This window comes from Sorex araneus, chromosome 2, assembly GCF_027595985.1.
Source record: "Sorex araneus isolate mSorAra2 chromosome 2, mSorAra2.pri, whole genome shotgun sequence".
Taxonomy (NCBI): domain Eukaryota; kingdom Metazoa; phylum Chordata; class Mammalia; order Eulipotyphla; family Soricidae; genus Sorex; species Sorex araneus.
Genome location: NC_073303.1, coordinates 373553418 through 373568623, shown reverse-complemented (window position 1 = coordinate 373568623; position 15206 = coordinate 373553418). Strand labels below are relative to the sequence as shown.

Sequence of the window (15206 nt, the reverse complement as noted above, 5' to 3'; positions counted from 1 at the left end):
TCAAAACTGAAATATGTTTTTTCTTCTCTTTGTCATATCAGATGCAATTTTCTGAAGGTTAATTTTTTACCTTTCTGATATATCTGAGGTCAGTATATGATATATGTAAAAGATGTATGAGCTAAGATTTATGTGGTATATTGAGAAATATGAGGAGTCTGTATAGTACATGAACTATATATAAATATATACTTATCTAAAGATATGAATGAATTTGGCAAGAGAATAAATCTAATTCAAAACAAATTATGTGAACTATATCTTTAGAAATGATTCAATATATATTTATTCAGAATTTTTTATATTATAACAATATACCATAATTTAACTTACCACTGTTCAACGCAATGATTTAACTGTCTGAAAGTGCCATCTAAAATTCTGACTGGACCAGTGGGAACACAAGAGGAAATAAACCAGCAATCTATGATCTGAAGAACAAAATTATTTGGCTAGTTTTGGAAGTTCAGTTGGCAAATTTGATGAGAATATTAAATTTCTATGTCTTTTTTTCAGATTCATAGAAACAGGGGCTGGAGCAATAGCATAGCGGGAAAGGCGTTTGCTTTGCACTCGGCCCAGCTGGGTTCGATTCCAACATCCCAGATGGTCCCCCGAGCACTGCCAGGAGTAATTCCTGAGTACAGAGCCAGGAATAACCCCTGTGCATCGCCGAGTGTGACCCAAAAAGAAAATTTAAAAAAAAGATTCATAGAAACCTATTTTCCAAATTTTTCTGAAATAATGTCAGCACAAAGATCCGCTAGATCATGCCTTGAGATGCCGATGGACCGAAGAAGCATGCAGATCTGAGTGAACATGTGGAGAGTGAAAGCAGCCCTGAGAACTGCCTCGCTGAATGTGCTCCGCGGGCACCAACTCACAGAACACACAGTGACCGGCAGCTTGGCAGGAGAATTGAAGGCGGGTCGAGCAGTGTGTCTGGCGCCCACGCGGAGAAGCGGTGTGCTTCACCAGGCCGCAGATGCATCACCTGTAAAATGAACGGATGTGATGAGATATTTCGCGGCAATATGCTCAGTCTTCAAAATTAGACACATTCCGAAAGCAAGTTGCTAGACACCAGCTATTTTTGTTACACTATCCTAAGATAGAAATTTCGACCCTGAATTCAGCTTCCTCGGTTTTTTTTAATACTAAGTTGAATTAATCATCTACCATCCGCATGACTGTTCCAAGGATTGTGTGAGACCAACTATATGAATGAAACAGCCTTCTTCGATTTTCAAATGTGTGGAACTTTGACAAGGCAATTTCCAAAACTTTGTACCATTGTCTTAAATGGCCACTTTTTACTTGAACTTCCTCGTTGACCTAAACAGTTAGCAATATTACAACACCATTTTAAAGTAAGCACATATAAAGTGCCTTCAGTCTCATAAAATAAGCATATAAGTATGTAAGATAAGGGTATCACCTTAAATATTAGGTTTAACCCTATATGTGTTTGATATAACAAATAAATTTAAAGTTAGCAGTGTGATACGTCTAAGTTCCAGGTGACCCGAAGTCCATAAGAGCTAACGCTACAATAGGGGATGGGGAATGTAGGTGAGGTGGGGGAGGGAGCAATACCATAACATGGAGAATGGTCCATCCTCCTGAGACCACTCACTTGCTTTCCAGCTAAGAACACTGAATTCTTGCTTTCATCCTAGTTCCTGCATCTGAATTTCAGCACGGACTCTGGGACAGTCACATAATCAAACGCTTTGGACAAAATGAAAGTTTCTTGTCTTCATTTGTTCCATATGAAATGACTGGCAGTGAGTGAGATGGTTCTCATCAGACATTTGGGATTGACTGGCCTCCATATCAAAACTTCTGAGGAACTCAAAAAGAGATATGCTCTCTTCATCACAGTGTTGAGTATAATAGCTAGGATATAAAAACCCAGATGCTGTCCAATAGTAGATAAACAGATAAAGAAGCTGTGGTGCATACACACATCTATACATACACACATGTACACATAACATACATATGTGCACACAATGGAATACTATGCAGCCATAATAAAAGATGAAATCATGTAGTTCACTACAACTTGGATGAAACCGGAAGCAATGTCTTAAGCAAAATGATGAAGATGAAGAAGGTCAAATGCCAGATAATCTCACAGATGTGCTATAAAGAGAAGCAAAAGAAGAGAACAGTCAATATCAAATGGTAGAAGACCATTGTCCCTAGATTACAGGACCCAGATTACTAACTACGGGCTTTTCACTTGAGAACATTGATAAAATGTTGCGAGCTTTCTGGTAGTGGGTTGGGGAGGGAGCTGTACACATCACATCAAAAGTATAAACAATAACATGACCATAAACATGTCACTTAAAATAACAATCATTAAACATTTTAAAATAAATAACAGCGATAACAACAAAACCCCATGTAACCCAGGACTAGGAAGGATGCCTATTTCCCAAGGCCCCTCCTTTGAGAGAAAGCAGCTCAGTCTTACGCCCGTCATCTCTAGCTGAATCCCACGGCCAGTGGGTTGAGCTCTTTCACTGCCTGGCAGGCTGGCTAGCTGCGCTGGAGAGCTCGAAGGAAGCCAGAGCAGCTCCAGGATTCCTTCCTGGGCGAGCCAGCCAGCTCGTTTTGTGCCTGGCTGGACTCCAGTCTGAGAAGAGAGGAGGATAGTCCTGAAAAAACTCCAAACAACCTAGAGATTTCTTACAACATTAAGGCATTTTTCCCATTTTCCCAGCTGCTGAGTCCTTACCATTCTTCCGTCTTCATCCACTTAAATATGCTTTTGAATATAATAGTTAGCAAGATGTAGAAAACCTTTCAAACATATTTAAATCTCATGAAGAAAAGATGAAAGTATCGGAAACAAGGGAAGTAATAACTTATACTGAGTATGCTTTTCTCTTCCTAAGATTGTAAACTCAGTTTGGCTTGGAGTTCGTCCTTTTCCCCTACAGTCTTCCTAAGCAGCCTGCTATAGAGGGTTTTTGAGCAGATAGTAAATGTTTATTTAAACAATGAAGGAATTAAAGTTGAATGCATGTCTATGTGTATAAATTCAACGTTTTAAATGCATTATCCGTCTTCATTCAAGTATGGGGGGAGGGAACTTGTAGTGGTAGAAAAGAGAAAGAATGACACTTCTCTCACCAACATTAAAGAGAACTAGAGGGATTGAAATGCATCTGCCTTGCTTGTATGAAGTCCTCAGTTTAATCCTTGGCAACACACACACACACACACACACACACGAAAGTGAAATTTCTGGGCCAGAGTTTTAATTAAAATAGTTAAAATTGTGAAAGTAATTTTCAATAAATAAAACTTTTATATCAAAAGTCAGAAAGTTCTTTGGGGCAGAAGAGTAGTACAGAGGGTAAGGTGCTTGCCCTATACACGGACAACCTAGCTCAATCCCCAGCACTACTCATGGTCTCCTCAGCAACCCTACGAGTGATTCCTGACCACAAAGCCATAAGGAAACTCTGAGGACTGCCGATGTGACCCCTAAACAAAAACAGAAGAAATAAAAACTCTTCTACAAATAATTTGAATCTATCCCACGCGCATATTCTATCAGCCTTCACAGTGCCTCTAAAATAATTTCCAAACACTGAAAAATCAGGTAATGTTACAGAAAGTGCACATAGAGGGCTTTCCTTGCACAGTTTGATTCTTTGGCTCCATGGGGGCATGAATTCCACATGACAATTATCAACTGACTTACTTCACTACAAATATCAGCTACTAGATAGTGAAGGCTGGTGTTGGATATCATTGGTTTGTCCTTTCTCCCTTGCCACAGAGTTTGGGTTTATCTGGTAATAATCTCTAAACAATTCTAGACTACATTGGTATGTCCTGCTCCCCTTGCCACTAGGAGCTTAGGTATATCAGTCACGCCCATCAAAGTGCTCCCGAGTCACTCCTATTCCTTTGTTTATCTGTAACCACTTCTACTAGTTTATCTGCTCTTCCTCTAATCAAACTCTGTTAATTTGTAAGGTCAGACCTTGCTAGGACAGTGAACTTGTATTGTAAGTTAATATTGTCTTTCTCCTCTCTTATGTCTTTTGAATAATTTGCTTTAAAACAATATCCTTTTTGTATGGACAAAGAAAGACATTTGTTAATATGCTTTGGTAACATGGGTTTAATTGGCTTCAAATATTATTCACTCCCGGGCATCTGCTTTCTGGACTTAAGCCTCAACTGCCCTTGCTTCCTAGACCCGCAAAAGCAGGGTCCCGACGAGGGACGGGACGGACCCAGGGCAAGCGGTGAGTTATTTGCTACCCTGGCATCGAGATGGGCCTGACCAAAGCGCCTAATGCTTAACTATATGTTAAAAGCTTGGTCATGGACGTGTCATGTCATGATCCAGAAGCAACGATGAGACTAGGACCCTGCTAGGGCTAGGAAAGACTAATCTGGTCTGGGCACTGTAGTCTGAGATCAAGGTGACCCCCAGAGAGCAATTTTATAAGCTTAATGCATCTCTTGCTATGTCCATAAAAAATGATTTATAATATGAATACTTATATGTTAGTTGGACAAAGAGAGGGAAAACACACCCAGGGGATTCCGCTCTTGGGCTGATGTCCTGCTGAAAGAGATTCTGTCCTAGTGAAAGCACCCCTGAGGGATAGAACTTTACCCCCTATTGATTGTAACCATACCTATGTGTATGCCCCTGCCCAGAGGCGGAAGGATTTAACGAGGCTGTATTAGGGGGCAGGGGGCGAGTTCCAAGGGAAATCCAGAGAAGGAGAATGAAGTAGGATGGAAGAGGAAGAAGCAGGAGGAGAATCAGAGGAGAATGGAGATGGGAATGGAATAAACTGCGATTGAGACCAACCATCTTTCCTCCGTTCCTTCATTTGCCCTGTGCCTGGCTTGGTGCGGTGAGGCGCTCCTCCCACCCCCGTTCTTTATATTTTTGTGTTTTTACACAAAAACACAAAATGGAGCCATAGCACAGCGGGTAGGGTAGGGCATTTGCCTTGCACGCGGCCAACCCGGGTTCGATTCCTCTGTCCCTCTCAGAGAGCCTGGCAAGCTACTGAGAGCACCCCGCCTGCATGGCAGAGCTTGGCAAGCTACCCATGGCATATTCAATATGCCAAAAACAGTAACAACAAGTATCATCATGGAGACGTTACTGGTGCCTGCTTGAACAAATCAATCAACAACAGGAAGACAGTGTGACAGTGACAAAGAGTGAGGTTCTAGGGCTAGGGTTAGAGTTGTTTGGAGGAATTTAGGAGGAAGTCCTTTGCATATGATATATATGATCATATTTATCATCAGCAGCATCATACATATTATGAAAATCAACTACCAACTCCAAAAGCCTGTAATAGAAGGACTCTGAAATAAACACGATAAAATAAATAGCATCTCACACCATCCCTGACTCTTTCCTCTATTATATAACCAAACAGAATGTTCTACATCAACAGAAGATCTCTTAGTTTATATTTCTCAATACTACAACAGCTAACGGCAAGTGGCTTTGGAACACTAGAAATACGTGTAGCGCAATTAAGAACTGAGTTTTAAGCCTCATTTAATTTTGTTTAATTTAACTGGCCACTTGGAGCTGGTAGCTGTCATTTGGGATAGAACCCTCTGTTGCTTCACTCAAAAATTCTTTTTCTTGCTCCTCTCTCCCCAGTTCTCTTTTCTGGATCTAAAACCAACGTCTAGGGAGAGGGGCGGGGAAAAAATAAAAAAATAAAACCAACGTCTATTCCATGGTGAGTAAAGAAAGTTCTTTTGAAAAGGTATCTTTCTAAGGTAATTTGCCAACTTTGTATAATCAAAATGACATCTACAAATGCATAAATTTCATGAGATAAGAGTGGAGATTCATTCTTTGATTTTTGTTTTGGGCCACACCCATCTGTTCTCCAGGCTTAGTCTTGGCTCTGTACTCTGGGCTCATTCCTGGAAGGCCTCGTGGGACCATAGTGGATGTCAGGACCAAACCTGGATCTACTGCAAGTAAGGCAAGGACCCTACCCACTGTGCTATCACTCTGACTTCATTATCTTATCTTATTCATCTGACACATGGACTCAAACCTCACACAGTGCTTTTATTTGGGGAGGGGTCACACCCAAGAATGCTCAGGGGTTACTCCTGGCTCTGTGCTCAGGAATTACTCCTGGTGGTGGTTGGGGGACCATATGGGATGCCAGAAATTGAACCCAGGTCGGCTGCATGCAAGGCAAATGCCCTCCCCACTGTACTATCACTCCAGCCCCTCATACAGTGCATTTTAAAACAGCACTTTTAAAAGAACCCCTAACTCAGACACATGCAATTACATTCTATGCAAGGAATAATTTTCTCAGAAGGACAATGAAGAAAGGTCAATATATATTATTCAGGTGCCTGGGGTTATTTTTCAGCAATGTTAGTTCACTTTCCACCCAACTTTCTCCTATACCTCTGGGTCAATCTCTGTCTCCTCCACTGCCCACCATCAAAGCCACTGAATTTTCACTTTTGCCTCTCAAGAACGCAGTTATCTGCTGCGTCATTTAATTGTAGATGCATTTTAGGCTGGAGCCAACTCTGTTCTCTAACGATGATTGATGCCCCCAAACCCACAAATGTCAGCCTCCAGAGCAATGTTTGAATAACTTGACCCTGAATTACTTTCCATCACTGCGTGAGTCATGATGGAGCCCTGTGTGTGTGCTGTGCAATCATCCTTTCTCCCCTTCGGAGTTCAAATTGGATAATTTATTTCTGCCTGATGGTAGAATCAAGACAATCGAAACTTGTGCTTAGGGCTAGCTGTGTTGAGTCATATCCCCCAAAAGGAGCTGGTAAAGCAGATCTGTAACCAAAGAAAAATGGAACAAAGGCTCAGAAACAGAGAGAAGTCTCCTGGCCTCTGCGGGGTGGGAAGAGGAATCTGACTTCCTAGGGGATGTCTGTCGAGACGGTGCCAGAGGGATCAAAATGAGGTGAATACACGGGACTCAAAACAGCCTGGCCCATTGCCCTAAGCTGATCTCTCAATGTCCCCTGCTAAAGCCATACAGAATTCCCAGTTGGTCCTCTACTACCTAGGGCAGACTTTTCTGCTACCTTCTATCTAATCAATGCGTCCTCAAACTCCACAATGCAATTTCACTATTCCCAGGCTGCTTTAATTTTTTTCCTTTCCTTGTGTGAAGCTTTTGCCTTGCTCCCTCACATGTGAATGAGGAAATAGTAAAGTAATTAAACCAGCTCCCTAGCTATCAGGAACACCATGTCTTGGCCCCTTTGCTGTGTCAACTGTGGTATTTCTGTTAGAGATAAATGAGCTCTGAGATGCCTTTTCCCATAGGTGCCTGGGGAACAAAAGAAGAGAATCTTTTGTCTTAGAGTAGTTATACTCTGATTTTGGTATGTGTATCAGGAGCATTTTAAGGCAGAGTTCTGGGTCATAAACCCAGATAATTCTAAACCATAGACCTGGGAGAAATACTTGAGATGCTGCTATTTTTAATGGTGCCCTGGCCTTTCTAATTCTGATTTCCCAAGAACTTTAATTTGAAAAATAATCCTAGAGGAGGAAAAGTTCACATAATGATAAAAGTGGATGGAACATACTTAATAAGCAAATTGTGTTCCTTGTGTGTGTGCAAGGAAAGAAGGTCTGGATTTTCTCAGCAGGATAGTATTTCTGATGACTATAAATGCCTCGAGCCCCCTTGCATTTATGTAGTAAATGCTGTCCTTCCATTTGCACCTGGCCGGAGCTGAGACTGCTGTATGAGCTGGGACAGCTGGGTTTACCAGTGCCTTTGGTCACTGGTTAAGTCAAGAGACATGGACCCAGTGTCTGATCAAAGGAAATGTGTGATCAAACGAGGTAAGGGCTGGCTCTAGTACTAACTGCAAAGAAGTGATGGAAGGCCAGGGAATAATTAGCACTTGATTTGAACAACTACCAACCATTCACACGTAATGAATTTTTAGAGTCTGTGGGCTAATGCCAGGCTTCTAATAGCGCCAGCAGCGTTGACATTTGGGCTAGCTGGTGCTTTGGTTAGGAGTAGGGCTCTCCTGTTCACAATAGGAATTTTAATAGCATCCTGGGCCAATACCTCAGAGATCTCCGCGGATCCTACATCTCCAGCTGTGAAAATCACAGATTTCTCCAGACACTATCCAAGGCCCCAGCGGGACAGAATGAACCCCAACTAAGAACCACAGGTACAAAAGGGGTGGACTTAAGCAGGAAGCTTCTTTTTGTGCTCCTCTTGGATGTTTCATTTTGTTAATTTCTGTTTTCCTGGTAAAAGCAAACTGGCATGTAAGCAGATGTGGTAACAATAAAGCTTCCCATTTATGAATACAAGGTTTTAGTGGACTTATGGGGAAACTTCTCTCAGAAGTTGGCTTTGGTATTTTAAAATTTTTATAAATCCAGTTACTGTCACCCAGACTCTTGTATAGCTAGATAAACAAACTCAAGAAACACTCTCAGGCACGTCTTCATTAGCAACTCTGCAGGCAAAATCCCTGTCATTTGGAGATGCTTTGTATTCAAAGCAATTGCAGAAAGAGTATTATTTCCGGATTCTATTACTTGCTTAAGTCTGTGCTTTTGTCTATATTATTGGTGGGATCTGTTACTGCTGACCAATTGTGCAATATCATTCACAGCTAGGTTTGCTCTGTTTCTGGATATTCAGAGTGTTCATAGCCCCAAATTCTAGGCAAACACTAGTTCTCAGGTCTTGTGGATCAATAGAATGCAGAGCTGGCCTCGTGGATCAATATAAGACATATCTGACTCTGGTAAGTGGCTCAAGAATCGGTATCTGAGATGTCTAACAGCCAAAACCATATTCTGGAAGGATTAGTCCTTCATATTAAGCAAGAGAAGCAGAACAAAGTTATGCCTGAGCTCTGTACAAGCTCCTGTATTCAAGACCTGTACATGGTCAATTGCTGAACTCACAGCAGTTCTTTCATGAATATCTTTGCCTCACTTATTATAAGTACACCAAATTAACAGATGCCAACAAATAATATTTCAAGGAATCTATGCAGCGTCCAGATTTTTTTAATTGCCTGAACATTTTCTGTAATGTGATGCAATAGTTAACTTATGTTCTAAGGCTCAGACCTTGAATTTACTTAATACACAAAATTCTGTTTTTTTAATTTTCTTTTTTCAATAAATCACCATGGGGTACAGTCACAGACTTACAAACTTTTGTGCTTACGTTTCAGTCATACAATGATTGAGTACCCATCCCTATACCAGTACTCATTCTACACCACCAATGATACTAGTATCCCTCCCACTACTCCCACCCCACCCCCTCTACCCCACCCCACCTCTGTGGCAGGGCATTCCCTTTTGCTGTATTTCATTACGGGTGTTGTGGTTTGCAGTAGAGGTATTGAATTGCCATCATTCGGTCTGTAGTCTACTTTCAGCACGCATCTCCCCTCCCAAGAGGGCCCTCCAAGAACCCCACACTTGATATTCCCTTCTCTATCTGATCTGCCATTTCCCTCTGAATGTGAGACCAGCTTCCAAGCCATGGAGCAATCCTCCTGGTATTCATCTCTACTATTCTTGGGTGTAAGTCTCCCATTCTGTTTCTTTATATTCCACAAATGAGTGCAATATTTCTATGTCTGTCCCTCTCTTTCTGACTCATTTCACTTAACATGGTGCTCTCCATGTAGATCCACTTACATACAAATTCCATGACTCCATCCTTTCTAACAGCTGCATAGTATTCCATTTTTTGGGATTTTTTTTTCTTTTTTGGGTCACACTCAGCGATGCTCAGAGGTTACTCGTGGCTTTGCACTCGAAGTACTCCTGGCAGTGCTTGAGGGACTATGTAGGATGCTGGGAATCTAAGGCAGGTTGGCCTCATGCAAGGCAAAAGCCCTACCTGCTATACTATCGCTCCAGACCCAACACACAAAATTCTTGCAGAAATTCTTCTTAAAATGTTGTCTAATTTCCCAGTCCTCAGGCCACTTGAATTAAGTCACCTTAAGACTTAGCTCTAACTTATCTTTGTGTGGTAACTGGTCTCGAGGACGACTGGAAATAAAGCAAAGCCTTTGATTAAGTCCTAGCTTCACCCACCACCAATTTTAGATATTGCTAACTTGTCTTTTCCCATAAAATGGAGATGATTATTCATGTTCTACATCAAGAGCTAGGCCCTGGATGAAATGTTGAAGGGACAGAGAGAGAAAGAGAGAGACAGAGACAGAGACAGAGACAGAGAGAAACAGAAAGAGAGAGAAAGAGAAAGGAGAGAAAGAGGTTATAGAGAGGAGGGGGGAGAAAGAGAAAGGAGAGAGAGGTGAGAGGAGAGAGGAGAAAGGAGAGAGAGGGAGAGAGAGAGAGAGAGAGAAGATGGCAGGGAGAAATGTTCTTGCCTTGAGGATCTGGAAAGCATCATCCCTATGGTGACTGGTGACTGGGGGTGGCTGGGGTAAATTTGAAAGATACTCAACTAAGGGAAACAGATTTTTATAAGTGTTTTAAAATCTCCAGTAAAATCTCATGCAGAATTAAGATTCTTTTATATAACAGGAATCCCCAGAGCGACAGACAGTGCAGTTCTTCAATGATATTAAAATAAGATACTGCTCCAGGATTCTGAATTTAGCAGCTGTTGGTATATGTGTCTCTTGCCACACTCGTAAAGGTTTTTAATGTGCAATCGTATAACATATAGCGCCTCCCTTCCATGGTCGGATGCATTATTTATAATTAACTTCCAACCATCTACATGTGTGGCAGAAACAATAATTGGAGACATCCATTTCTAGTTCCCAGGAAGCACGGCTGCCTTCATTTTTCACAGTGCCATTTACCTACCACCTTCTCTGCCCACGGCTTGCATCGCTGGGCCGTAGCTCTCATGCTCCTTCCGTGCGCTCACCACTGTGAGAAGATGCCCGTTTAAAGGGAATCCGCTGGAAGCTCATCTGAAAATGTCGCGAGGCTGGCGGCCTCCCATAGGTCACTGCAGATGTCTGGGCAAAGCCGGAGGGGCGGGAAGTCCTATGTCTCGCATCTGTAAAGTGAAACAGGATCTTTTGAAATGAATCTGCCGCGTGAAAGAAGTGTGATCGGGTGGAAGTGAAAATGCTCGCCTGGAAGATTTTAGTGCTCATCACAGTTCTCTAGTGTATCATCTCTGGGGCAGCCAGTCGACGGCTCTCCTGGGTTGGGTGGTCTCTGGCCACTCCCCAGCCGGTGCGGCCATGCCATGGGGCAGATGGACAAGAAAATAAGGGCCATGCCAGTTGGTTGATCAGTTGCCTTTCATTTGATTTCGCTCCACGCGCCTGTTCCAGTCTCTCTGAGCCCCCCATTCTAGTCTCACACTGTCCCTCACTCCTGTCTCCTCCTGTATCCCCTGCCCATCCCTTTGCACTCCATCTTGCTCCCTGCTCTCTCTCCCAACTCCTCCAACTCTCTGGTCTCTCCAACTACCAGCACTCTGGGCAGACACTACACCCAGTCAGGTAGCAAAATTAACATAAGAAAGCCCTTCCTGACTCAAGGGCAGAAACACCACCTCGGGGTTTCCTCTTCTCCTGAGCCCAATAACTTAATTAACATCTTAATATTAGTAATTTTTGTAGGGACACAGTAAGAGATAGATACATTGAGGCTTGTAGGGCAGCTCTCCTGGGAGCATCTTGCCACGGACTCAGACTATAGTGCCCAGGCCAGATTAAACATTCTTAACCCTAGCAGGATCCGAATTTAGTTATCACTTTTTGGATCATGACAGAATTTGTCCATAAACAAGCTCTTAACTTATAGTTCAGCATTATGGCAGTTTGACCAGACCCATCTCGATGCCAGGGTAGCACATAGCTCACTGCTTGCCTTGGGTCCATCCAGTCCCTCCTCAGGACCCTGCTTTTAGGGGTGCTAGGAAGTTAGGGCAACGGAGACTTAAGTCAAGAGAACAGATGCCCTGGAAGTAATATTATCTGGAGTCAATTAACTCCCATATTACAAAAGCATAGCATTAACCATCTTCTTGTGCCCATACTAAAAGGACATTGCTCTGAATTAACTATGCAAAGAACTTAAAGAGAAGAGAAAAACAATATTTACAAGTTAACAGAACACAAAGAAAGGAGTTACACATAAACACAGAGGAATGGGAGCACTGTGATGGGAGTAACCCTATAAACCTACGCTCTCTGTGGCAAGGCAGAAAGGACAAACCAGAGTTATCCTACACTCCAGGACTCACTTTCCCCTGGGGTACGTGCGGATAAAGTCCCTTCCATACCTTTTCTTTGGACATGCATTCCTTCACACGATGTATGCTGCCACTAATTCTTAAGCAGTCTCTGAAGCTCTTCTGTGCAGAAAAGAACAGAAACCTCTGACATTCGGCTCCTCATTCTCACAATTTTGTTCTCGCTTATAAAGGAGGCAGAGATATCTGTCATCTCTTCCGTGGCAGATCACAGAGGGGGATTTTCCATGGAGTTCTGTCTCCAGACTTCCAAGGAAGACCTTGGTTTCCGAATAAACCTTGCCAGAGGAGACAGTCCTCTGTGTGTGAACTTCAGGGCTCACCTCATTCTAAAGTCAGAGGGAGCACTCACAAAGGGTGACAGACTGAGCATCCAGGCAGATGATCTAAGGGCTGAGTTTGACATTCCTGCTAGAATGCTAGCGTAATTCACTCTGGTTTAGGCAGCCTAGCGGGCATGCAGAGGAATTTAAGCATCAGAACTGAGATACTTCCAAAGTCAGAACAATTTCAACCTAGAAGCAGGGATGAATGGACTAAGGTCACTGTGTGGGAAGAAATGGGGATGAGAAGTTATGGAAGAGGCAAAGCAACATTAAGTTTGGTCTTTTGAACCCTGGACGAGCTCTCAAGAGAACCACAGAAGACAAAGGTAAGGGTCACACTTCATGTTCAAGGCAAAGTATTTTGCAATTGATTGTACTAGCAATGGTCTGCAGTTTGGTGTGCCGGGGAAGTGACCTCCAAAACACGCTCATGATTTAAGGGCTCTTTCCATCCTACCAAAATGGGCTGAAGCACGAGGAAACTGAAAGACCCACCAGTCTGCGGTGGCAGATGGGCTTGGGCATTTGTCAAGTTTGATAGATCATTCTATGCTGAACCTTCAGAAGTATCGTCCGCGATGGGCTGAAGTCAGACTGCCCAGGCGTGCTCTCTGTGGCCATAAGAACTTATGTGCATGCATTACAGGAAGGTTCGCGCTAGAATTTCCAAACCCTGGGCGTGCACACACTCAATCAAGCAACAGGCAGAAGGACTTCTGCCCGCGGGTCTCTACTGATTGGCACTTTCCAGACTTCACCGTCTGTATACTGCGGGAGAAAAGATTTCAATCAAGAAAGCGCATTCGTTCCTCTTGCTCCCCCTGATCTTCAGCATCCGTGCTGCTGAAGTCACTTTCATATTAATCGGACATACGGACTGTGCTTTTCCAAATGACACCAACTCTCCGCCCCCCCCCTCCCATGCCGCAGTCTTTCCCTTGACCCCGCAGCTTCGTCCACTGGTTTGTCCCCAGGTCCAGAACCCTGTCCATCCTTCTCCCCGACCCCTGAGCTCTGTGACAGTCCCGTCCTCCTAACCGGCGGGAATGCCTAGCAGCACTCGACCAGCCCAGCGAGGTTTGGAAAAACTTGCAAATCTGCTCCTCCGGGGATTCGGGGCCACTTGTGCACCCCGTGCACCATCGTCCCCGACAGCCGGGCAGAGGATGCCCGAGGCCCCGCCCTCCGGGCACCGCCCCCGCCCGTCCACGCCCCGCGCTCTCCCGCCTCCACCCGAAAGACCACGCCCCTTCGCGGAGGCCCCGCCCCCCCAGGCCGCCCGGCCAGCCGGTTCCCGCCTCCCTCCCAATCCGGTAGAGCCGCCACGCTCGCGGCCCCGCCCCGGCCCCGCCCCCGGCGGGCTCGCCCCGCCCCCGGCCCGCGTCGCTGTCTCTCGCCCTCCCCGGGCCGTGCGGCCGGAGCTGGCACCGAGGAGCGGCGGCCGCGGCGGCATCGCGGCCGGTCACGCAGCCGGACGCTGCGTCCCCTCGGAGAGGGCCCGCGGCGCGCCCAGCAGCCGGGGCTGTTCCGGACGGCCCGCGGCGCGCGCGATCCCCGAGGGCGGGCGTGTCCGCGCCGGGCGGCGGAGCGGGCGCGGGGCCGCCGCCTGTTGGAGCGCGGGGAGCCCCCGGTGCCCGGCGCAGCGCAGTTTGCTGCAACTCCCGCCTGCGCCCGCGCCTTCTCCCCGACCACCTGCAGCAGGTAAGCGCGCGGCCCTCCGGGGGGCTCTCCCTCTCCCCCTCTCCCTCTCTCTCCCCCGGGACCCCCGCGCACAGGCGGGGCCGGCGGGCGGCGGGCGGCGGGGCCGCAGGCATGCCTCTGCGGAGTGCAACAGGCGCGGCGGCGCGGCCAACTCCGAGCCCGAGCTTCCCCGGCGGGGACAGACTTGTCCGAGACTGAAACTTGCTCGGGAGCTGCCTCGGCCGCCGGCAGCGCCAGCTGCGCCCCGCGCGCGCGGCTCCGAGCTCCCTCTGCCGGCTCCGCGGGGCCCGCCAGCCCCGACAGGTGATGCGCGGCGCCCCGGCTCCCCCGGCACCCCAGCCCACCCCAGCCCACCCCGCTGGAGCTGCCCGTCCAGCCGAGCAAAGGCTCCCTTGGAAATCAGACAGCTGCCTCTGCACCCGAGAAGAGCCTTTGCCACCTCGGCTTGCTTGGTTTTTAAAGAATGTTGTTCTCCCCAACCTGGAGTAACTGAGACTAGGAGAGGGGTAGCTCGACTCACCTTGTAGTTCACTGCATTCGGGTGAGCGCGACTTGACAGTGACTGGAGCGAGCCCACGGTTGCAGCAGCTGGACCACGGGCGCGCCGCTTCTACCTGTCGTGGCCCGGCCGTTGCATAATTCCCGGGGATCCGAGTGGGAATAGGCGCTATTCAGAAGCAGAACGGGGTGGGCGGTGGCTGGGGAGATGCACTTGAGCTAGTTTGGATGGAGAGACTGCTTGGATGCTTGGATTGTGGTTTCTGAAATGTCTGGCAGGAAGTTGATTGTGGAGCATTGAAATCATCGGGTTTTATGGGTTTTGATTTTTTTTTTTTCCTGTCCGCTCCCGGCAAATCCTGTAGCCTCAGAAAATTTCTTTGTTTTGTTTTCCCCCTCCCTCCCA

At 45.9% G+C, this 15206-nt stretch overlaps 1 protein-coding gene and 1 long non-coding RNA gene across 5 annotated transcripts in view; one reads left to right on the top strand and one right to left on the bottom strand.

Moving 5' to 3' along the window:
- Positions 1–219: 219 nt before the first annotated feature.
- On the bottom strand, positions 220–15201 carry LOC129402027 (uncharacterized). The gene is made up of 3 exons (XR_008628507.1): positions 14823–15201; positions 10868–11066; positions 220–994 (listed from the first exon to the last, which is right to left on the bottom strand). It is a non-coding gene; the product is annotated as an uncharacterized LOC129402027 (long non-coding RNA).
- The window catches only part of DSEL (dermatan sulfate epimerase like), an 87022-nt gene continuing 85830 nt past the window's right edge, over positions 14015–15206 (top strand). For all 4 annotated transcript variants that reach the window (XM_055126249.1, XM_055126248.1, XM_055126247.1 and 1 more), the window contains exon 1: positions 14015–14302. The gene's annotated coding sequence lies outside the window, so the exon portion shown is untranslated. The remainder of the gene's footprint in view (positions 14303–15206) is intronic.